General features: G+C 41.4%; 1 non-coding gene across 1 annotated transcript; it reads left to right on the plus strand.

The window, feature by feature from the left end:
• The first annotated feature begins 2,001 nt into the window (after positions 1-2,001).
• On the plus strand, positions 2,002-2,130 carry LOC120102671 (small nucleolar RNA SNORA17). The gene has a single exon (XR_005504292.1). It is a non-coding gene; the product is annotated as a small nucleolar RNA SNORA17 (small nucleolar RNA).
• Positions 2,131-24,271: the final 22,141 nt, after the last annotated feature.

Genomic DNA, 24,271 nt, shown 5'->3' on the forward strand with positions numbered 1-24,271 from the left:
TGGGGGGGCATATGGAATTCTTTTGTGCCTTATGACGTCACTGTCCATATCAGATTAACATTAGCTGACATGCTAGGTACAAACTTTCAACGTTCAAGCATTCAGTCTGTCTTTCTGTTTTATCACTCTGAAGAGAGAACACGAACAAGGCAACTCTTATCAAAGGAAGCCATTAACTGGGTTTGTTTACAGTTTCAGACACTTAGTTGTCATCATCATGGAAGGGAGCAAGGTGGCAGGCCACCATGGTGTGTCCTTACAAATGTCTGGTTGTCAGCAAGTGCTGTTGAGGACATATGCCCTGTGTTAACATTTTGTCTAAGCTCCACCCTAGTTATCTGGCAACAGCCAAGCATGCCCTGCCCCACAGTTACCTGACAAAAACCAGGTATGCCTGACTCACTGTAAAAGGGGTTGTTTGCCTCCTCCTCTCTCTCTTGCTCATCTTGCTCTTGCTCCTGCCTTCTTGCTCCCACGCCCTCCCCATTCCCTTTCCTCCTCTCTCCATGTGCTAATAACCAGCCTCTACTTCTCTACTCTCCCTTTCCCTCTGCCTCTCCCTCTCCCTCTCTCGTCTGTCTGCCCCACCCCCACCCTGCCTGTCTCTGCCTCTACTACCCTCTTGACTCCCCTCCAACCCCTGAATAAACTCTGTACTATACTGTCCTGTGGCTGGTCCCTCAGTGAGAAGGGATGCCTCAGCATTGGCCCATCGAGGGACCCTCTTCCCCCATACCTTGCCACACCTCCATAGAATATATTCCCCCTCTCTTTATCTTTTCATAAATCACCCTGTACCGGTGCTCACTTAACTGCGTGGCACTTCTGTTCACAGATCGTGAGCTTTTGCCCATTCCTTTGTCTTCCCACCTTCCTACTGAATTCCATCCCATCTTTGTTTGACCAAATAGTAATAATGTTAAGAGACAGAGGAAGAAATTTGAACACTTCTTGAGGAATGTGACAGACTCAAGACAACTATAAAAGAAAGTAATTTGTACAGTTGAGAGTTCCAGGAAATAGTGTGGGTCTCAGAGTAACAGAACAATCCCCAGGCCTTAAAGTGGGGGCTGTTGTGACAGTGGTGCTCCCACAGATGTCGCCTGCCGCACTGCACCACTTAATAGCACAACAGAAACTTTCCTTCCAGTGTGATTCTGTTCCTTATAACAAAATGTCTCTCCATGTGAAGTGAAGGAGAAATTCTTTCTGATTCTGAACAGCAGGTGAAAAGGAGACTAGAGTCTAATTTCATAGGGAGAATGAATATGAAATATTTCTGTGAAAAAGAGAATTGCTAAGATAATAAAATCTGTCATCTTGAATTTTAGGGCGAAGCAATATAGATCCACTAGACAGACATGAACAATGTTGGATGTAAGCCTTTGTCAGCTTGCCAAAGTCTGACCCTGTCTTTCTTCCAAATTCCTATGTTAATATTCTAATGCTCCAGATGATGAAATAGAAAGAGAGACCTTGGAAGGTGATGAGGTCCTAGCTTGATTAGGTCCAAGCACAATGAAAGCAGAGACTTTGTGAATGGAATTGTGTACAAAAACAAAGTCCCATCAATCTTGTTCAGCACTGCAGCCAATTGCAGTATAGAGAACATTCTTCCACGAGGAAGTCCTCAGCAGCCAACAGATTGAAAGCGCCTTATTGTTGGGCTTCCTCGTCTTTGGAACCGTGAGGAATGACTTTCTGCTGCTGGTTAGTTACCAGTGCTGGGGTAGTTTATTCTAGAAGCCCTTATCGTTTGCTTAGCATCTTTTCAACTGAGAGTGCTTTCAACACTATTCTGTGTGCAAATGGTAGCACATAAACGCCAGGACACTAAACTGTCCTGTAAGAGCTTTAGATTAGAACAATAATAGGTCACTGGGTGCTTGGGCTGCAATGAGAGTTTTAAATACATAATGAGAGGAATGTATTTTCAGAATCCTGGAAACACTGAGGTCACTAGATTGAGACCTTTACTGTGTTTAAAAAGAAAGGCAGAGACCTGCCCCTAGGGGCATCAGGTGTGGCTGTGGTGTCACGTGTGCATCATTGGTGACAGAGAGGAGAGAGGCTATGTCTGTGCTCAGTGTTATGCCCTATGAACAAATGAGTAATTAGTAGTCTAACATTCCCTGAAAACAAACAAACAAACAAACAAACAAACAAACAGAAAAACAAAAAATGAGCTTAATATGACCACCAGATCGGTGCCATGGGGGCCTGGACAGGGATCTAGCCTGAGATGACTACCAGTCTGGCACCACACAGGCCTGGGAGGGCAGACCTTGACTGAGAGATGAGCCCTGTTTGGTACTATGATGCTCAAGGAGGGCACAGTACTCCTGAGACTACTCCTGAGATGACCCCAGATTCTCAGAAACCCCAGGCCACTAAGAGCAGCAAGTAAGTGGTGGAGAACTGGAAGAGAAAGAGAAACAGAAGGGCGTGGGCACAATGAAGAGAGGCAGAACTGGAGACTCGAGGGTGGTGAGGAACAGCCTGATGTGAGTAGATGGTGATGCCACCTAGGACCACAGTTGAGTTTTGGCTTATGTTGCCACTAGGGGCCATGTCTGCGCCCATGGCACTGAAGCAGCAGGGGTCTTTTACCACCAAAGGCCAGGCAGATATCGATAGTCTAGGCTGTCACCTGAAGACATGTAATACCTGAGGGTGTGCAGAGCAGACCCCACCCCTTACCTGGGCATAGTGTGAGAGCTGGCCCTCAGGACATAAAAACAAGAGAACCGACCCTGCCCACAGCCAGTTGCAGTACTCAGGAGAGCAGGCCCTGTACATTATGAGAATTGTGTGTGAACTGGCCCGAGGACAGGAGCATGGGAGAGCAGGCCCTACCACTCATCTCCCGTGCAGTAGCATGGATGATGGAGAGATACTGTCCTCCTTTCTCCTCCTTCACCTATGGCTGGCAGGATACCTGTCCCTAGGATCATAAGAGCAGGAAAGCTGACCCTGACCCTCACCTGCTGCAGCATTTGGAGAACAGGCCCTGCTTTGTCATCTGGATAGCACAGTGGAGCTGACCCTGGTGGCTGGCATACCAGTGACCTGGCCCTGAGGTTGTAAGAATTGGAGAGCCAGCCATCCCTCTTGTCTTCTGTGCATTGGCATCAGCAAGGAAGAAATTCCCTCTCCTCCCTTTCGCCCTTGCCACCAGCAGTGGGATAGGGTCCTGAGAGCAGGAGAGCCATCCTTGTCCTTCACCTGCTCCAGAACTTGGGAGAACAGGCCCTGTAACTTACCTGGGAAACACAGTAGAGCTGGCCCTGGATGTGGGAGTTACAGGTAAGCCAGTCCAATGGGAGAAGCGGCCCTGTCTCTTGTCTGCTGGGCAGTGGTGAGGATAAGGGAGAAACACCCTCCTCCCCTCCCTTGTCCCTTGCCATCTATGGCAGGTAGAAGAACATGAGCATGGGGACACGAGCATGGGAGAACTAGCCTTGTCTCTTACCAGCTGCAGTGCAGTGCAAACACCTCACTTACATAGATACTGTGGGGTAGAGCTGGCTCTGGTTGCAGGATTTGTGAGTGAGCCTGTCCTGAGGGCATGAGAACCTGAGAGTTGGTGGGCTTAGCAGCTCGGATACTTCTCAGTTCTAGGTCCAGGGCTTTGAGTGGTCTCACTCCAACACTTACCCCATGGATGAACTGCTGGAGTGCCTGAAGGTCCTACAGATGCAAAACTACAGGGTCTCCATGACACAGGGCTACAACAAGATATGTGAGAGGAGTCCCAGTGACGTTCCAGTATTGAGAGATAGCCAGAGGCATGGTACCATACCAACAGGTGAGTGCAATGACCATTTACTAGAAAACAAATATGGACAAAAGGGTTTACTGTGGGATACACGGTCACACACTACAGCTTCCACAATGAGTTTTTTCCTCTGTTGGGGGCTGGTTTTCAATGGTGGAGAGTGTGTATGAGGAGAGGATGAGTAGAGTTGGGGTGCATGATGTGAAATTCCTACAGAATCAATAAGGAGTTGAAGAAAAGAAAGGCAGGGGTTGGCAGTCGTTTGTGGCTAGATGGGAAACTGCAGAAAAGGTGTTCATCATCTACCAGCAGAGGAGCATCAAGACTGTGAGCTTTTGCCTTTAATGGCTAACACATCTACCTCTGCAGCCCAATAGTTGGCCTGTGAGCAAGATGAGAAATGGCAGAAGGGGTGACGGTGTCACTTGGCATAAGGAGTAAAAGGCCTGAGAGGAGTAGGGAAAGATGAGCAGAATGCACACTTGCTCGGTCAGTGTTGCCCTCACCTTGCGTGGACAGTCAACCCTCAGGGCGGACTTGGATGATTATGGAAAAATGCTATACTCTAAAGAGCTGGCATTCCCACTGCTCTCTCAGAGGCAAGTGTGTTGTTTGGCCTTTCACCTGTGTAAGGATGTTCCTCAGGATGCTGAGTATGAACCTTAGGAGAACACAAAATGTGACAGTGAAGGAGATCATCCATTCTTCATAAAGGAAAAAGTTGGAGAGTCAGAGAGTCAGAGAGAGGAGGAAAAAGACACACGAGGAGGTAGCCTTGACTCATATCTGACACTGTGTAGAAGGAACCATTGCTAGGGACTTGAATAGGAAGCTAAAGGAGGGAAATGTTTTAAGGTAATGTTTTAAGCTATCTTCGCACTCCAGAATTCAATTCTGAATGATGACGTTGTATGTAGTAAGCTTTCACCATGCAGATATGCCCTCCATTCTCCTTCAAAACTGATGGCAACTCACAGGGCCCTTGTTTGTAGAAATGTACACATGGTAAACTCAAGTTTTTTTTAAAAGAAGTCTCTTTACACTCAACTTCTTCAAGTGAATTGGGAGTTTGAGTCAAAATTGACATAGGTACCAAGATTATCTTAGGTTTGGTGACTTGCGACGTTGTTCATTCAGTCATAACTCCAACTGAACTCTCAGAAATGAAACTAGAATTGTGAAACCCAGTGGACTGCTAGCTGTCTATGATGCTTCCTAAATGGAATATATTCTAATTATTCTTGGGTAGTTTGAAACTATCCATCAAAACCATATCTGTCTTAGTTAGGGTTTCTATTGCTGTGATAAAACACAAGAGCAACTTGGGGGAAAGAAAAGGGTTTACTTTACTCAGGGAAGTCAGTTCAGGAACTTGGAGGCAAAAGCCAAGCAGAATCCATAGAGGAGTACTGCTCACTGGCTTGATTCTCATGACTTTCTCAGGCATGACTCAGGATTGCCTGCCCAGAGTAGGGAGTGCTTCACATATCAATCATCAATAAGACAAAAACAAAACAAAACAAACAAACAAACAAACAAACAAAAAATCAAAACAGAAAATGATCTGTAGATTTCTCTACAGGCCAGTCCTATGGAGTCTTTTCTTTTTAAATACTCTTCTTCCTAAATGACTCTATCTTGTGTCAAGCAGACATACAACTAGACAACATGACCACCATGCCCTATGGATTTATACCCTTGATCAGAGAAATTTGGTATTGTCTGAAGTCTGTGTATGAATGTCTGTCTGGATCTTATAACATGTAACCACTGTCCTAACTTCCTTTATCAGTGGGGAAAAACATGGGGACAAAATGAATTCTGAATAAGTAGAAAAAGAAGTAACCGGGATACCTGGATTCTAATCCTTGTGTAATGCTGAAAATTCAATCCCCTGCCACTGGATTTCAGATATTAGCTTCCAGGTTTGTAGAAGAAGATTGTTGGATTTGATTGTTTCTAAGGATCCTCTTTTCTAAATATCTACAAAAGTTTGAGGCTGTGACTGACTCACATACTATTTTGAAGCTTAACAATACTCCAAGGTTGTATTAATATTCCCAAATAATCTGAAGCAGTTTTTCAAGTTTTTAAAAACATTTTTTGTATTTATTTTAATATCCATATAATTAAAGCCTATGAATTAAAAATCATATGTGAGTTTGACCAGTAATGGTATATAAATGATTTAATCATCCTCGAAAGTGATCAATTCCTTCAGTTCTTCCAAAAATATTACAGGGAAACAATTAGTTAATTATTATAATACCACAGTTTTGCCTACATTTGCAAGATAAAGTATCATTTGAAAGGAAAGCAATGTTCTTTTAGAATAACTCAATAAGTTCCTTTAACAATACACATAAAATATTCATTAGAATCAGTCATGAATTAAACCAAGAAGTGTTTTTGTTTATCTGAATGGAAAAGCCTAAATAAAATAATATTTATGAGTTCTGATGAAAACACTGAGATAATATGTCCATGTGCAGCAAGAGAAATACAAAGTAGAACAAACAGATATGGGATTACTAGCAATCAAAGGAAAAAAATGAAACCATGGCTCATACATTTCGACCTTCATAATCTTCAATAGAATTTGGGTGTAGTTAATATAAATCAGCAAAGATGGGCACTTCCTGTCCTCCAAAATACACACACACACACACACACACACACACACACACACACACACACAAACTATACAAGGTATTATGGTCAGAGCAGACTAAATGACATACCCTAGTATTAGAACCTGTTTGGTTGGGCTGGAGAGATGGCTCAGCCATTAAAGGCTAGGCTTACAACCAAAAATGTAAGAATCTGTTTGGCTAAGCATGAAACAACATATTTAGCTGAATTTATATTTATTATCAACAAATGAAAACAACTTAAATAATTGTTTTAAATTAATATTTTTAATTCTCTAAAATTAAATAAAAAGTAACACTTTTTACAACAGTACAAATATAAAGCATATCTAGAAATAAGCAAAAATAAGATCATTAGTGGAAAAAATATAGAACTTTTTGGGACACTAAAGAGAATATCAATCATGAAGAAATGTGAGATGTTGGCAGATTGAAAATCATGATATCCAAAAGATATCTCTCTCTATGTATTAAGCAAAAGTTTATTTTTAAATTTATCTCATTTTGTTTCCTTTTAAAAACCTGACAAATTGATGCTGCAATTTGGAGGAGAACAAAGAAGCAAAGTGTTGATAAAGATTCTGATGGACATTGATTTTATTGCCCTGCAGTATCTGACACCCTCATGTTCCTGCTTGCATGAAGTAGGGTCAGCAGTTTAGAAAAAGAATCCAGATTCATGACACCTTGATGTACACAGAAGCAGCACTGCTGGGTAGTGAGAGGATAGATGGTAACATTTGTTATCATTCTGGAGAAAACCGAGAGTCCATTCCTACCCCACACTGTACTAAATAGTAATTTTTTCTAGAAAGTTCTGAAAGGCCAGGATGTAATGAAAGAACCCCAGAGTGGGGAGACCCTCACTCAAGTCTTGGGATGACGCGATCCCCCCCCCCCAAGAACTCACATGAGACCGTCCTTGTAATAAACATGAGGTTTATTGATAGGAACCAGTGCACTGGGGTCGAGACTTGTATCCCACGCAGGGTCAGTGGAGTTCGACCCCCAGTAGCTAAGAGAAGGGGAATTTAAAAGAAGAAACCACAATCATGGGGGGAACCTTAAAATTTCTACCTTTCAGTAAGACTTTGGTAAAACGATAGAAACCCACTTTAGAACATTGGATACAAAAGACTACTTAGGGTGTCTTACTTGATTTTTTTTTTTTTTTTGTGAATTCACTGGGGAAAAGAAGCATTATTTGGAAAGGTATTTTCAAAACATCTCACCTGCAGATCCCGGCCCACAGCAGCTCTCTGCTCCCAGACCCGGTGAGAGAGAGACCCAACCACCTGGTCAGGTGGGCACTCCTGAGGCTGCAGAGCGGAAGAGACCACCAACTCTGCTCACCCCTGCCCACATCCCTGGCCCAAGAGGAAACTGTATAAGGCCTCTGGGCTCCCATGGGGGAGGGCCCAGGAGCGGCAGGACCCCTGCCAGAGACACCCCCGGAACCTGAAAGAAACAGACCTGATAAACAGTTCTCTGCACCCAAATCCCGTGGGAGGGAGAGCTAAACCTTCAGAGAGGCAGACAAGCCTGGGAAACCAGAAGAGACTGCTCCCTGCACACACATCTCGGACGCCAGAGGAAAAAGCCAAAGACCATCTGGAACCCTGGTGCACTGAAGCTCCCGGAAGGGGCGGCACAGGTCTTCCTGGTTGCTGCCGCTGCAGAGAGCCCGTGGGCAGCACCCCACGAGCGAACTTGAGCCTCAGGACCACAGGTAAGACCAAATTTTCTGCTGCAAGAAAGCTGCCTGGTGAACTCAAGACACAGGCCCACAGGAACAGCTGAAGACCTGTAGAGAGGAAAAACTACATGCCCGAAAGCAGAACACTCTGTCCCCATAACTGACTGAAAGAGAGGAAAACAGGTCTACAGCACTCCTGACACACAGGCTTATAGGACAGTGTAGCCACTGTCAGAAATAGCAGAACAAAGTAACACTAGAGATAATCTGATGGCGAGAGGCAAGCGAAGGAACCCAAGCAACAGAAACCAAGACTACATGGCACCATCGAAGCCCAATTCTCCCATCAAAACAAACATGGAATATCCAAACACACCAGAAAAGCAAGATCTATTTTCAAAATCATATTTGATCATGATGCTGGAGGACTTCAAGAAAGACATGAAGAACTCCCTTAGAGAACAAGTAGAAGCCTACAGAGAGGAATCGCAAAAATGCCTGAAAGAATCGCAAAAATCCCTGAAAGAATTCCAGGAAAACATAAATAAACAAGTAGAAGCCCATAGGGAGGAGACACAAAAATCCCTGAAAGAATTCCAGGAAAACATAAATAAAAAAGTAAAAGCCCATAGAGAGGAGACACAAAAATCCCTGAAAGAATTCCAGGAAAACACAATCAAACAGTTGAAGGAATTAAAAATGGAAATAGAAGCAATCAAGAAAGAACACATGGAAACAACCCTGGATATAGAAAACCAAAAGAAGAGACAAGGAGCTGTAGATACAAGCTTCACCAACAGAATACAAGAGATGGAAGAGAGAATCTCAGGAGCAGAAGATTCCATAGAAATCATTGACTCAACTGTCAAAGATAATGTAAAGCAGAAAAAGCTACTGGTCCAAAACATACAGGAAATCCAGGACTCAATGAGAAGATCAAACCTAAGGATAATAGGTATAGAAGAGAGTGAAGACTCCCAGCTCAAAGGACCAGTAAATATCTTCAACAAAATCATAGAAGAAAACTTCCCTAACCTAAAAAAAGAGATACCCATAGACAGACAAGGAGCCTACAGAACTCCAAATAGATTGGACCAGAAAAGAAACACCTCCCATCACATAATTGTCAAAACACCAAACGCACAAAATAAAGAAAGAATATTAAAAGCAGTAAGGGAAAAAGGTCAAGTAACATATAAAGGGAGACCTATCAGAATCACACCAGACTTCTCGCCAGAAACTATGAAGGCCAGAAGATCCTGGACTGATGTCATACAGACCCTAAGAGAACACAAATGCCAGCCCAGGTTACTGTATCCAGCAAAACTCTCAATTAACATTGATGGAGAAACCAAAATATTCCATGACAAAACCAAATTTACACAATATCTTTCTACAAATCCAGCACTACAAAGGATAATAAATGGTAAAGCCCAACATAAGGAGGCAAGCTATACCCTAGAAGAAGCAAGAAACTAATTGTCTTGGCAACAGAACAAAGAGAATGAAAGCACACAAACATAACCTCACATCCAAATATGAATATAAAGGGAAGCAATAATCACTATTCCTTAATATCTCTCAATATCAATGGCCTCAACTCCCCAATAAAAAGACATAGATTAACAAACTGGATACGCAACGAGGACCCTGCATTCTGCTGCCTACAGGAAACACACCTCAGAGACAAAGACAGACACTACCTCAGAGTGAAAGGCTGGAAAACAACTTTCCAAGCAAATGGTCAGAAGAAGCAAGCTGGAGTAGCCATTCTAATATCAAATAAAATCAATTTCCAACTAAAAGTCATCAAAAAAGATAAGGAAGGACACTTCATATTCATCAAAGGAAAAATCCACCAAGATGAACTCTCAATCCTAAATATCTATGCCCCAAATACAAGGGCACCTACATACGTAAAAGAAACCTTACTAAAGCTCAAAACACACGTTGCACCTCACACAATAATAGTGGGAGATTTCAACACCCCACTCTCATCAATGGACAGATCATGGAAACAGAAATTAAACAGTGATGTCGACAGACTAAGAGAAGTCATGAGCCAAATGGACTTAACGGATATTTATAGAACATTCTATCCTAAAGCAAAAGGATATACCTTCTTCTCAGCTCCTCATGGTACTTTCTCCAAAATTGACCATATAATTGGTCAAAAAACGGGCCTCAACAGGTACAGAAAGATAGAAATAATCCCATGCGTGCTATCGGACCACCACGGCCTAAAACTGGTCTTCAATAACAATAAGGGAAGAATGCCCACATATACATGGAAATTGAACAATGCTCTACTCAATGATAACCTGGTCAAGGAAGAAATAAAGAAAGAAATTAAAAACTTTTTAGAATTTAATGAAAATGAAGATACAACATACCCAAACTTATGGGACACAATGAAAGCTGTGCTAAGAGGAAAACTCATAGCGCTGAGTGCCTGCTGAAAGAAACAGGAAAGAGCATATGTCAGCAGCTTGACAGCACACCTAAAAGCTCTAGAACAAAAAGAAGCAAATACACCCAGGAGGAGTAGAAGGCAGGAAATAATCAAACTCAGAGCTGAAATCAACCAAGTAGAAACAAAAAGGACCATAGAAAGAATCAACAGAACCAAAAGTTGGTTCTTTGAGAAAATCAACAAGATAGATAAACCCTTAGCCAGACTAACGAGAGGACACAGAGAGTGTGTCCAAATTAATAAAATGAAAAGGGAGACATAACTACAGATTCAGAGGAAATTCAAAAAATCATCAGATCTTACTATAAAAACCTATATTCAACAAAATTTGAAAATCTTCAGGAAATGGACAATTTCCTAGACAGATACCAGGTATCGAAGTTAAATCAGGAACAGATAAACCAGTTAAACAACCCCATAACTCCTAAGGAAATAGAAGCAGTCATTAAAGGTCTCCCAACCAAAAAGAGCCCAGGTCCAGACGGGTTTAGTGCAGAATTCTATCAGACCTTCATAGAAGACCTCATACCAATATTATCCAAACTATTCCACAAAATTGAAACAGATGGAGCACTACCGAATTCCTTCTACGAAGCCACAATTACTCTTATACCTAAACCACACAAAGACACAACAAAGAAAGAGAACTTCAGACCAATTTCCCTTTTGAATATCGACGCAAAAATACTCAATAAAATTCTGGCAAACCGAATTCAAGAGCACATCAAAACAATCATCCACCATGATCAAGTAGGCTTCATCCCAGGCATGCAGGGATGGTTTAATATACGGAAAACCATCAACGTGATCCATTATATAAACAAACTGAAAGAACAAAACCACATGATCATTTCATTAGATGCTGAGAAAGCATTTGACAAAATTCAACACCCCTTCATGATAAAAGTCCTGCAAAGAATAGGAATTCAAGGCCCATACCTAAACATAGTAAAAGCCATATACAGCAAACCAGTTGCTAACATTAAACTAAATGGAGAGAAACTTGAAGCAATCCCACTAAAATCAGGGACTAGACAAGGCTGCCCACTCTCTCCCTACTTATTCAATATAGTTCTTGAAGTTCTAGCCAGAGCAATCAGACAACAAAAGGAGATCAAGGGGATACAGATCAGAAAAGAAGAGGTCAAAATATCACTATTTGCAGATGACATGATAGTATATTTAAGTGATCCCAAAAGTTCCACCAGAGAACTACTAAAGCTGATAAACAACTTCAGCAAAGTGGCTGGGTATAAAATTAACTCAAATAAATCAGTTGCCTTCCTCTATACAAAAGAGAAACAAGCCGAGAAAGAAATTAGGGAAACGACACCCTTCATAATAGACCCAAATAATATAAAGTACCTCGGTGTGACTTTAACCAAGGAAGTAAAAGATCTGTACAATAAGAACTTCAAGACACTGAGGAAAGAAATTGAAGAAGACCTCAGAAGATGGAAAGATCTCCCATGCTCATGGATTGGCAGGATTAGTATAGTAAAAATGGCCATTTTACCAAAAGCAATCTACAGATTCAATGCAATCCCCATCAAAATACCAATCCAATTCTTCAAAGAGTTAGACAGAAAAATTTGCAAATTCATCTGGAATAACAAAAAACCCAGGATAGCTAAAACTATCCTCAACAATAAAAGGACTTCAGGGGGAATCACTATCCCTGAACTCAAGCAGTATTACAGAGCAATAGTGATAAAAACTGCATGGTATTGGTACAGAGACAGACAGATAGACCAATGGAATAGAATTGAAGACCCAGAAATGAACCCACACACCTATGGTCACTTGATTTTTGACAAAGGAGCCAAAACCATCCAATGGAAAAAAGATAGCATTTTCAGGAAATGGTGCTGGTTCAACTGGAGGGCAACATGTAGAAGAATGCAGATCGATCCATGCTTATCACCCTGTACAAAGCTTAAGTCCAAGTGGATCAAGGACCTCCACATCAAACCAGACACACTCAAACTAATAGAAGAAAAACTAGGGAAGCATCTGAAACACATGGGCACTGGAAAAAATTTCCTGAACAAAACACCAATGGCTTATGCTCTAAGATCAAGAATCGACAAATGGGATCTCATAAAACTGCAAAGCTTCTGTAAGGCAAAGGACACTGTGGTTAGGACAAAACGGCAACCAACAGATTGGGAAAAGATCTTTACCAATCCTACAACAGATAGAGGCCTTATATCCAAAATATACAAAGAACTCAAGAAGTTAGACCGCAGGGAAACAAATAACCCTATTAAAAAATGGGGTTCAGAGCTAAACAAACAATTCACAGCTAAGGAATGCCGAATGGCTGAGAAACACCTAAAGAAATGTTCAACATCTTTAGTCATAAGGGAAATGCAAATCAAAACAACCCTGAGATTTCACCTCACACCAGTGCGATTGGCTAAGATCAAAAACTCAGGTGACAGCAGATGCTGGCGAGGATGTGGAGAAAGAGGAACACTCCTCCATTGTTGGTGGGGTTGCAGACTGGTAAAACCAGTCTGGAAATCAGTCTGGAGGTTCCTCAGAAAATTGGACATTGAACTGCTTGAGGATCCAGCTATACCTCTCTTGGGCAAAAGATGCCTCAACATATAAAAGAGACACGTGCTCCACTATGTTCATCGCAGCCTTATTTATAATAGCCAGAAACTGGAAAGAACCCAGATGCCCTTCAACAGAGGAATGGATACAGAAAATGTGGTACATCTACACAATGGAATATTACTCAGCTATCAAAAACAACGAGTTTATGAAATTCGTAGGCAAATGGTTGGAACTGGAAAATATCATCCTGAGTGAGCTAACCCAATCACAGAAAGACATACATGGTATGCCCTCATTGATAAGTGGCTATTAGCCCAAATGCTTGAATTACCCTAGATCCCTAGAACAAACGAAACTCAAGACGGATGATCAAAATGTGAATGCTTCACTCCTTCTTTAAATGAGGAAAAAGAATACCCTTGGCAGGGAAGGGAGAGGCAAAGATTAAAACAGAGACTGAAGGAACACCCATTCAGAGCCTGCCCCACATGTGGCCCATACATATACAGCCACCCAATTAGACAAGATGGATGAAGCAAAGAAGTGCAGACCGACAGGAGCCGGATGTAGATCGCTCCTGAGAGACACAGCCAGAATACAGCAAATACAGAGGCGAATGCCAGCAGCAAACCACTGAACTGAGAATAGGTCCCCTATTGAAGGAATCAGAGAAAGAACTGGAAGAGCTTGAAGGAGCTCGAGACCCCAAAAGTACAACAATGCCTAGCAACCAGAGCTTCCAGAGACTAAGCCACTACCTAAAGACTATACATGGACTGACCCTGGACTCTGACCCCATAGGTAGCAATGAATATCCTAGTAAGAGCACCAGTGGAAGGGGAAGCCCTGGGTCCTGCTAAGACTGAACCCCCAGTGAACTAGTCTATGGGGGGAGGGCGGCAATGGGGGGAGGGTTGGGATTGGAACACCCATAGGGAAGGGGAGGCGGGAGGGGGATGTTTGCCCGGAAACCGGGAAAGGGAATAACACTCGAAATGTATATAAGAAATACTCAAGTTAATAAAAAAAAATGGGGTTCAGAGCTAAACAAAGAATTCACAGCTGAGGAATGCCAAATGGCTGAAAAACACCTAAAGAAATGTTCAACATCTTTAGTCATAAGGGAAATGCAAATCAAAGCAACCCTGAGATTTCACCTCACACCAGTGAGAATGGCTAAGATCAAAAACTCAGGTGACAGCAGATGCTGGCGAGGATGTGGAGAAAGAGGAACACTCCTCCATTGTTGGTGGGATTGCAGACTGGTAAAACCATTCTGGAAATCAGTCTGGAGGTTCCTCAGAAAATTGGACATTGAACTGCTTGAGGATCCAGCTATACCTCTCTTGGGCATATACCCAAAAGATGCCTCAACATATAAAAGAGACACGTGCTCCACTATGTTCATCGCAGCCTTATTTATAATAGCCAGAAGCTGGAAAGAACCCAGATGCCCTTCAACAGAGGAATGGATACAGAAAATGTGGTACATCTACACAATGGAATATTACTCAGCTATCAAAAACAACGAGTTTATGAAATTCGTAGGCAAATGGTTGGAACTGGAAAATATCATCCTGAGTGAGCTAACCCAATCACAGAAAGACATACATGGTATGCACTCATTGATAAGTGGCTATTAGCCCAAATGCTTGAATTACCCTAGATCCCTAGAACAAACGAAACTCAAGACGGATGATCAAAATGTGAATGCTTCACTCCTTCTTTAAATGAGGAAAAAGAATACCCTTGGCAGGGAAGGGAGAGGCAAAGATTAAAACAGAGACTGAAGGAACACCCATTCAGAGCCTGCCCCACATGTGGCCCATACATATACAGCCACTCAATTAGACAAGATGGATGAAGCAAAGAAGTGCAGACCGACAGGAGTCGGATGTAGATCGCTCCTGAGAGACACAGCCAGAATACAGCAAATACAGAGGCGAATGCCAGCAGCAAACCACTGAACTGAGAATAGGTCCCCTGTTGAAGGAATCAGAGAAAGAACTGGAAGAGCTTGAAGGAGCTCGAGACCCCAAAAGTACAACAATGCCAAGCAACCAGAGCTTCCAGGGACTAAGCCACTACCTAAAGACTATACATGGACTGACCCTGGACTCTGACCCCATAGGTAGCAATGAATATCCTAGTAAGAGCACCAGTGGAAGGGGAAGCCCTGGGTCCTGCTAAGACTGAACCCCCAGTGAACTAGTCTATGGGGGGAGGGCGGCAATGGGGGGAGGGTTGGGAGGGGAACACCCATAAGGAAGGGGAGGCGGGAGGGGGATGTTTGCCCGGAAACCGGGAAAGGGAATAACACTCGAAATGTATATAAGAAATACTCAAGTTAATAAAAAAAAATCTCTAGGGCTACTGGCTGTGTTTATGGGCACAAACAAGAAACAGTAGCTTCAGAGGACTGACCTATCAACCTAGAGTTAAATATAGCTGTTATATTGTACACTATATTGTCATTATAGTGTAGCTGTTATGAAAAAAGACCTAAGGTGCTCTGGTGAGTGTGTGGGGAGAGTGGGACTCTTGGACACTGTTGTAGATGTGGAGACTAGAAAAGATGTTATGCAGGCTGGTATGCATAGGCTTCAGCAAGGTGAGAACACTTTATACCCATTTCTTGGAATAGTAGCAGCATCCCAAAGAGATAGCGGCATGACCATGGTAGCTATTTGCAAGAGTTAAGGTATAGAATGGACAAGTGTCTACAGATCAATATATAGATACAGAAAATGAGCTGTGTGTAGACAGAATACTGTTCAGTACAAGGAGAACGAATTTTCATTATTCGCAGCAAGGTGTATGTAAATGGTAGATATTACATCAAATGAAATAAAATCAGGCACAGAAGGAAAATCACTGTGATACTCTAGTGTGTGGAACCTCCAGCACTGTGTTTTATAAACTATAGAAGTGCTGTGTACCTGTACCATTAAGACACACGGCAGTAGAATGTAGTATTTCAAAATAAACCCATATTTCATAGAAAACACAATTTTCGCTAGAGTCCCGATATGTTTTTGAAGTTTCAAGTGACTTATGCATTCATAACTTACACTCAGAATGGCTCAGTGAAGCCAGTGGACTACTGAGGCCCTGCAGGCTCTCTGGCCAGCCTGGCTACCCAAGCTGATTTTTCATACACTTTTCTAGTTCCTCATTCTGACCCACTTAGTGCCACAGTCTCTGGGCTTTCGGTTAAGCCGTGTGGCTTTGACGGGTGATGTGAGTACTATTTTTGACTTGGCTTGTCAGTTGGTAGGGCCCACCAACTGCTCACACACTGGCTAAGCACAGCGGTTGCCTCTCAGGCAAGGTGCCAAATGTGACATTTCACTACCTTAAATAATCAGACACTTGCAAGTCATCACTGGTGTTTGGGATTCCAGTCTCTTGGCAGTCTATGGCTGAAGATAGCCACATGAACAAGACAAGAGAAAGGAGATCTGATAGAGAATTGTCGTTGTTGTTTATTATTTAAGGGTGTGAGGTAGAATGGAATGAATATTCTAATCCAGCATCTTCTGTCTCCTGGGCATATTCTAATGCAGCTTCTTGTATTTCCTGGACTACCCACAATTCTTAGGGACTGTATAGAATCCAAAGTTGTCTGAGCAAACATTAAATGGCCATTTGTCGGGGCCTCCACAGTGTGAGTTATTCACAGAATGAGCCATTGAACCCAGACCATTTTCACTGTGTTTTCAAAAGTGAATTGCCTCTTTTTAACAAAATTGCTTTGGTGGGACTAAGAAAGACAAAGAGGTAAGGTGGTAGGAGAAGAGGCATAGGGTTTTCATGTTAAAAAAGTTCTCTTATGTTAAAAATAGCTATTGCTTTTGAAAAGGGAATAGAAATACAGTACTATATCAGACTTAAAAAAATACTAACTTCCGTCTGTTCTCTGAAAATTCACCAGGTTGACCTTTATCTGTCTAGCACCAAAATATCTGGTCATTACCAGCTTACTACGGGGGATAGAATTCGCATTGTTGTTATTGTGCAGAAGGCTACAATGGCATCTTTGAGGGCACTAAATACTTACCTAGTCTGTGTGCCATTTTCTTCAGCAAGGTAGAAAAATGCCTGAACCTCACACTGTGAACCAGTTTGAAATTTGGCAATCTAGAGCTTGTTCTTGCCCGACGACTTTCCTCACATGTCTTCCAAGTGTGTTTTGAACTAACATTGTCATTAGGTTAGGAAGCTGTATACTTTGTTCAGTTCAAGGTCAGTAAAACCACATATAGCCACTCAAGCAAGTTTTGCCTTTTGGGGGTAAAATTAGTTATACTTAAGGGTCTGGTATTCTTCTTGGGTAAAGGCACAGCAAGAAACTTGTTAAGGCCCAATAGTAAAGTGAGAAATGTGTAGGTATGCTTTGACCTGCCTATAAAAATTACAATTTTCCCCTAACTTTGTTACTTTTTTAAAATGTATAATTTCCCCCAATGCATCTTGATCATATTCACCCTCTCCCTCCAAGCATCCTAGGTTCATTTCCAACTCCTCCACCTATGTCTTTTCTTTTTTTTTTAATTCCTCATCAAGTCCAGTTCGTGCTGCCCTTAGACTTGTGACCTTCACTGGAAGGCCTGGGACTCCCATAAGGAAAACGTCTTCTCCCTCTTTCAGCAATGATCAGTTGTTTACAGTTCCTTAGGGGTGGGTCTTCATGCCAGCCCCCTTTCTATGATGCTATTTTATCTGTCTTGGGCTTAGGCAGGTCTTGGACATGCTGTCAACTGCTGTGATTTTATAGGTTCCACTGCCCTGCTGTGTCTGCAAAACACTTTTCCCTTGTTTTCATTCACTACCACAGGCTTTGATTCTCTCTGCCTCCTCTTCTACAAAGATCCCTAAGATTTGGGAGAAGGGGCTGTGATATAGGTTCCCCATTTAACACTGGGTGCCATGCAGTCTCTCATTCTCTACATCTAGACCAGTTGTAGATCCCAGTGTCCTTCGCCATCTATTGCAAATAGAAGAAGCTTTTCTGATAAGGCATGGCAGATGCACAAATATGCATAGAATGACAAGTCATTAGGAGTTGGTTTAATGTGTTCTTAATATTTTAACACGACAGTCTGACCTTTGACATAAATCATATTTTTTTGCTTCTTTGAAAAATCAGCCAATGTAGCTAATTACAGGATGAAAATTCTTAGCTACAGTCATTAACTGGGTCCAAATGGTCATTGCTATCTTTAGGTGGACATCATTCTTCAATGTTTAATCTCTTGCCCCTCTCTGTTATCTTATAAGCATTTGCCTTGGGGCACGTGATGCTGATGACTGATTTATTACATTGTCCTTGGAAGACTAAGTGTAGCTATTATGGCCTAAAGTCATTATAAACTCCTGTTGCCAGAATTACTTGCTTCATCTAATGGAGCTCCAGTTATAGACTATTTTAAAGTAATTCCTTCCTAACTTCTACTTCTTCCTCACTTAACATTTTTGTTAATTTATTTTTCTTTATAGAACTCAGATGAAGTCCATTGTACTGTTGCTTCTTTTATTCTGATACTAGATACCATGGGTCCTTGTGAAGTTTTCTGGATCCTTGGTCATTACTAGTTTCCTTTGGTCAAGATATTCTACTCTTGACCAAAATCAAATCTATCTTCAAAAAGAAACAGTGATTTCTCCCTTCAAAAACTTGTCCTTGATGACATGAGTTGTCGTGAGGAGAATTAACCTCTTGGTGGAATGTGGCTTCCTAAGCAGGCTCTGGGTTATTTGCTTCCCAGCCAAGAATCAGTATATTGAATAGCTGTATCTACTGACCCAGGAAATTTTGTAGATGTGGATTTCTATGGAACCTTTTAGTTTTAATTCTTCAATTCTAAATATTTCTTGGAAGTTGTCTCTTCATGAAAAAATGTTCATAATCTTGATGACTGTCAATAGGAAAAAGCGAAGCGAAGCAAAAACAAGCCCAGTGACTTTTTCTTGGTAAATTTCTTGTATTGACTTAGAGGCAGCTACTCTTGCTTCTATTGATGGCTTATGAATAAAGGTTTTGTTGAACATTTCTTTTCCTGAAGTATCAAATTCAGGTTCCTAAAGAATGTGTCATGAGCTTTGATATTTTCCATCATTTGTGTTATATACAAAAGGACATATATAAAACCATAATAGAAGAATTGCCTTTAAGACTTAAAATAAATATTTAAATTATATGCCAGAAACTACTTAAATTGTATAGTAAAATCTATGTACACAAATGTTTTTCAAGACTCACCTTTAAACAAGTTTCTGATTATTCAGGCAGTTGGACAGAATAGACATAAGAGCCTGATGTTCTATATCCATTATGGAGACAACAAAATGCTTTCTATCCATTTTAATTGAAGGTTTGTTTTGATGTCTATAATGAAAAACTCTCTGTATAAAATAACAAAATGGTATCACATAATAGTCAATGTGAGAATTATTACTGGCATTATTATATGACAAGAGCCATTTAAATAGGGCCAGTCAATAGTCATCAGTATGGAACTATAAAGATTTTTGTAAAGAATTTTATTTCTAAACATTTATTCTAAGAATCTTAATTTTTAAAGAGCTGGAAAGTTGCACAGGGGGCAGAAGTAAAGGAAGAAAGAAAACACTAAATATAATGGTTTTACCATTATATAATATATATATATTTATATAATAATATAAATATAATAGTTTTACAATATTTCAAATTTGCTAAAAACAACCAATAAATCCAAAAATCTAAGAAAGGCAATGAAGGTCTAGTAGAGGAGACAAAAATAGTCATCTCAGTTAATCAAATAGTTAAAATCAAGGATAAATGGATCTATGCTGCTGCTCATAATATCTGTACAATTTATATGGCCTAATATATCCATTGGTGTTAAGTAACATATAGTGCAAATAAGCATGAATGGTAGTTATCTTTAGTAAGAAAGAAAATACTCCATCATGAGTAAACTTAAAAACCACTGTCCAAGGAAAACATTTATGAAGATAAATGCATGTGCTAAGTAACGAGGATTACTTGTAAGGAGTTGGAACATGAGAAGAAACACTATAAAATGGGTACATGGGGATGGCTACAGGGCTCTGTAAATTTATTGAAAACAATCAGATTGCATATTTAAAGTTGGTTACCTTATGATAAAAAATTATATTTAGCGAAATTGCCAAACAAGCAAACAAAATAAACTCCCTTAAAAGGCAATGTTTAAAGTAGCATAGAAAAGTACACCTAATTTTCTCAGTGTAAGGATAATATTCTAATCACTAAAGGCTCAAATGCTTCAAACATAAAAGGATGGGAAAGATTATAGCATTAAATCACTCACAAAAAGCCCTGGAGTAACTATTTGTGTGAGACCCAGGGCATCCCAGGACGATGAAGATGAAGCATGCATGTTGATTTCATCATAATAACGTCAGTTCGCAATGATCAATGTAAACAGCCTTACTGGAGTGGCTCTGCTGAGGGAGCTACACAATCAGGAGTCAGACATACTAGAGCAGAAAGAGGAAGCAGAATGGTTCAGTTACAGCGAGCGGAACTCAGCTCTTCTTGACTCTTACCCTCTTAGTGTTTAATAGCTGGAGCTGGCAGACCGATACCACCTCGATCAAAATGACACCTCTAGACCCTTTTACTTAACAATAGCTAAATTCGCATAATTTAAGTACAGTTCAAGCACTAACCATAATGGGGGACATACTGTGCCAAGAGAACAGGCTCGGTCCACTGAAAAGAACTGAAATTAGGGGCTGTAGGCATGGTTAAGAGCACTTGTTTCTGTCGTTGAGGATCTGGGTTCAGTTTCTACCACCTGGGTGTGGTAGCTTTAAAACTACCTGTGATGCCAGCTTCATGGGGTCCAACACCCAATAACCATGACACATACGCAAGCAGGCAGGCACACATGAATGCATATTTTTTCTCCATCTTTATTAAATTGGGTATTTCTTATTTACATTACAATTGTTATTCCCTTTCCCAGTTACGAGGAGAACATCCCCCTCTCCTTCTATATGGGCTTCCCCTTCCCATCCTCCCCCCATTACCACCTTCCCCCCAACAATCACGTTCACTGGGGTTCAGTCTTGGCAGGACCAAGGACTTCCCCTTCCACTGGTGCTCTTACTAGGCTATTCATTGCTACCTATGAGGTTGGAGCCCAGGGTCAGTCCATGTACAGTCTTTGGATAGTGGCTTAGTCCCTGGAAGCTCTGGTTGCTTGGCATTGTTGTTCATATGGGGTCTCGAGCCCCTTCAAGCTCTTCCAGTTCTTTCTCTGATTCCTTCAACGGGGGTCCTGTTCTCAGTTCAGTGGTTTGCTGCTGGCATTCGGTAAATACATATTTTTAAGAAGAGAGAAAATAGTAAGTTGGGGAGCCTAAGGAAGTGAGGGTGTATCTGGGAGAATTTGATGGAGGCATTGCATGAAATTCTCAAAAAAAGTTTTTAAAATTTTAAGTAAAGATATTTAAAATATTAGAATGTTGTTTTTTTTCTGAACGCAGAGGAATTCATCTATAAATCCACAAGGAGAGGTAAGTAAAATGCTCATCAATAATTATGATTTAACTGTACCCTCAAATACCATGAGCCCAACAATGTGGTAGAATGACGACTAAAGGCGCTCTGTGGATGATGAGATGGATATGCAGCACACTACAGACCACAGGCACAGCTGAAGAAAGATTTATAGAGATGACCATGACACTAGACATTTGTACATGTGACCTTCCGACTGACTGAACGTACCTTAACATTATATAGGGTGAAACTGTAGCATCTCAGTTTGTGAAAGAATACCCTATAATGTTTACCACAAAAAATTTCCTGTCACCCTACTTTCATACCATTACCACATCCCTTTCTTGATGGGGACATGATGAGAAAAAAAAATCTTAAATTGGACAATTTAAGGTCAGACTGAAAAATAAGGGAAAAAACTTAACTGTAAGCAAGGAGCAGGACTGACATGAATATGAAAAAACCTCAGGGTGGGATACTTAGGAATCAGCTCCTGCAATCTGTCCTGCTGTCAACTAAGGAAGTTCACATGTGCTCAGTGGGTAGAGAGAAGGCACACGAACAAACTTTTGCTCATGTTAAAACTCTCAGAAGCAAGATAGAGTTCCTCAAGCTAATGAAGGGCATCTTTGAAATTTTTCATCTTTTTTTAAATTTTTTATTGGATTTTTTAAATTTACGTTTCAAATGTTATTCCCTTTTCTGGTTTCCCAGACGTAAGCCCCTATCCCATTCCCTCCCCTTCTTCTATAAGAGTATTCCCCTCCCCATCCATACCACCTTAACATGCCCCCCAACATTACCCTACACTGGGGATTCAACCTTGGCAGGACCAAGGGCTTCTCCTTCCATTGGTGCCCAACAAGGCCATCCTCTGCTACATATGCAGCTGGAGCCATGGGTCAGTCCATGTAGTCTTTGGGTAGTGGTTTAGTCCCTGGGAGCTCTAGTTGGTTGGCATTGTTCTTATAGGATTGCAAGCCCATTCAGCTCTTTCAATCCTTTCTCTAATTCCCTCAAACAGGGTCCCTTCTCAGTTCAATGGTTTGCTGCTAGCATTCATCTCTGTATTTGACATGTTCCGGCTGTGTCTCTCAGGAGACATCTATATCTGGTGACTGTCAGCATACACTTTCATAGCTTCATCAATCTTATCTAGTTTTGGTGGTTGTATATATATGGGCCACATGTGGGGCAGGCTTCTTCAGTCTCTGCTCCAAACTTTGTCTCCATATCCCCTCCTATGAATATTTTTGTTCCCCTTTTAAGAAGGAGTGAGGCATCTGCACTTTGGTCATTATTCTTCTTGAGCTTCATGTGGTCTGTGGATTGCACCTTGGGTAATTCCAGCTTTTGGGTTAATATTCACTTATGGGTGAGTGTAGACCTTGTGTGTTTTTCTGTGATTGGTTTACCTCACTCAGGATGATATTTTCTAGTTCAATTCATTTGTCTATGAATTTCATGAAGTCATTGTTTTTGATTGCTGAGTAATATTCCATTGTGTAGATGTACCACTTTTCTGTTGAAGGGCATCTGGGTTCTCTCCAGCTTCTCGTTATTATAAATAAGGCTGCTATGAACATAGTGAAGCATGTGTCCTTGTTTTATGTTGGAGCATGTTTTGAGTATATGCGATATGGCCGGGTCCTCAGGTAGTGGAATGTTTAATTTTCTGAGGAACTTCCAGACTGATTTCCAGAATGGTTGTACCAGTTTGCAGTCCCACCAACAATGGAGGAGTGTTCCTCTTTCTACACATCCTCACCAGCATCTGCTGTCACCTGAGTTTTTGATCTTAGTCATTCTGACTGGTTTTAGGTGGAATCTCAGGGTTGTTTTGATTTGCATTTCCCTTATGACTAAAGATGTTGAACATTTCTTTAGGTGCTTCTCAGCCATTTGATATTCCTCAGCTGAGAATTCTTTGTTTAGCTCTGTACCCCATTTTTAATAGGGTTATTTGGCTCTCTGTAGTCTAAGTTCTTGAGTTCTTTGTATATTTTGGAAATTAGTCCTCTATCAGATGTAGGGACTGTATTAATCAGGGCTTAACAGGAGAACAGGACAGGAAGAATGCATTGTATTATGATGGAGAGTCATCAGATTGCCTCACACAGTATGTGCTGTGGTGGGGTTGGGGGGAGTGTCCCACAGTGTAAACATAGAGCAGCCTAAGAATAGGTTGTTGTACAGTCTGGGAAAATGGATGCCTTAGCAGTCCCCACCTGGCACTGAAAGCCTGGAAGATTACTAGAGAGCTCCTGGTCTTCGGTCTAGGTAGGAAGGCCAAAGAACCTGATGGATGGCAGCAGCAGCAGCAGCAGCAGCAGCAGGGTTGATATGCTCACCTGCAAGGGGAGAAGGTGATCAGGCAATGCAGCTGCATTGCTTTTCCCTTTTACCTCTTATATCTGGGTTGCACATGAATGGTGTTGTCCATGTTGAGGGAGGTTCTCCTCCACCCCCAGTTAAACCTTTCTGGAAAATAGCATCAGAGTCCCACTTGGAAATGTGTCTCTCAACTGATCTCAGAACCCGTCAGGTTGACAACCAAAAGTGACCATCTCAG

The sequence above is a fragment of the Rattus norvegicus genome, chromosome 4 (assembly GCF_036323735.1).
Source record: "Rattus norvegicus strain BN/NHsdMcwi chromosome 4, GRCr8, whole genome shotgun sequence".
Lineage (NCBI taxonomy): Eukaryota > Metazoa > Chordata > Mammalia > Rodentia > Muridae > Rattus > Rattus norvegicus.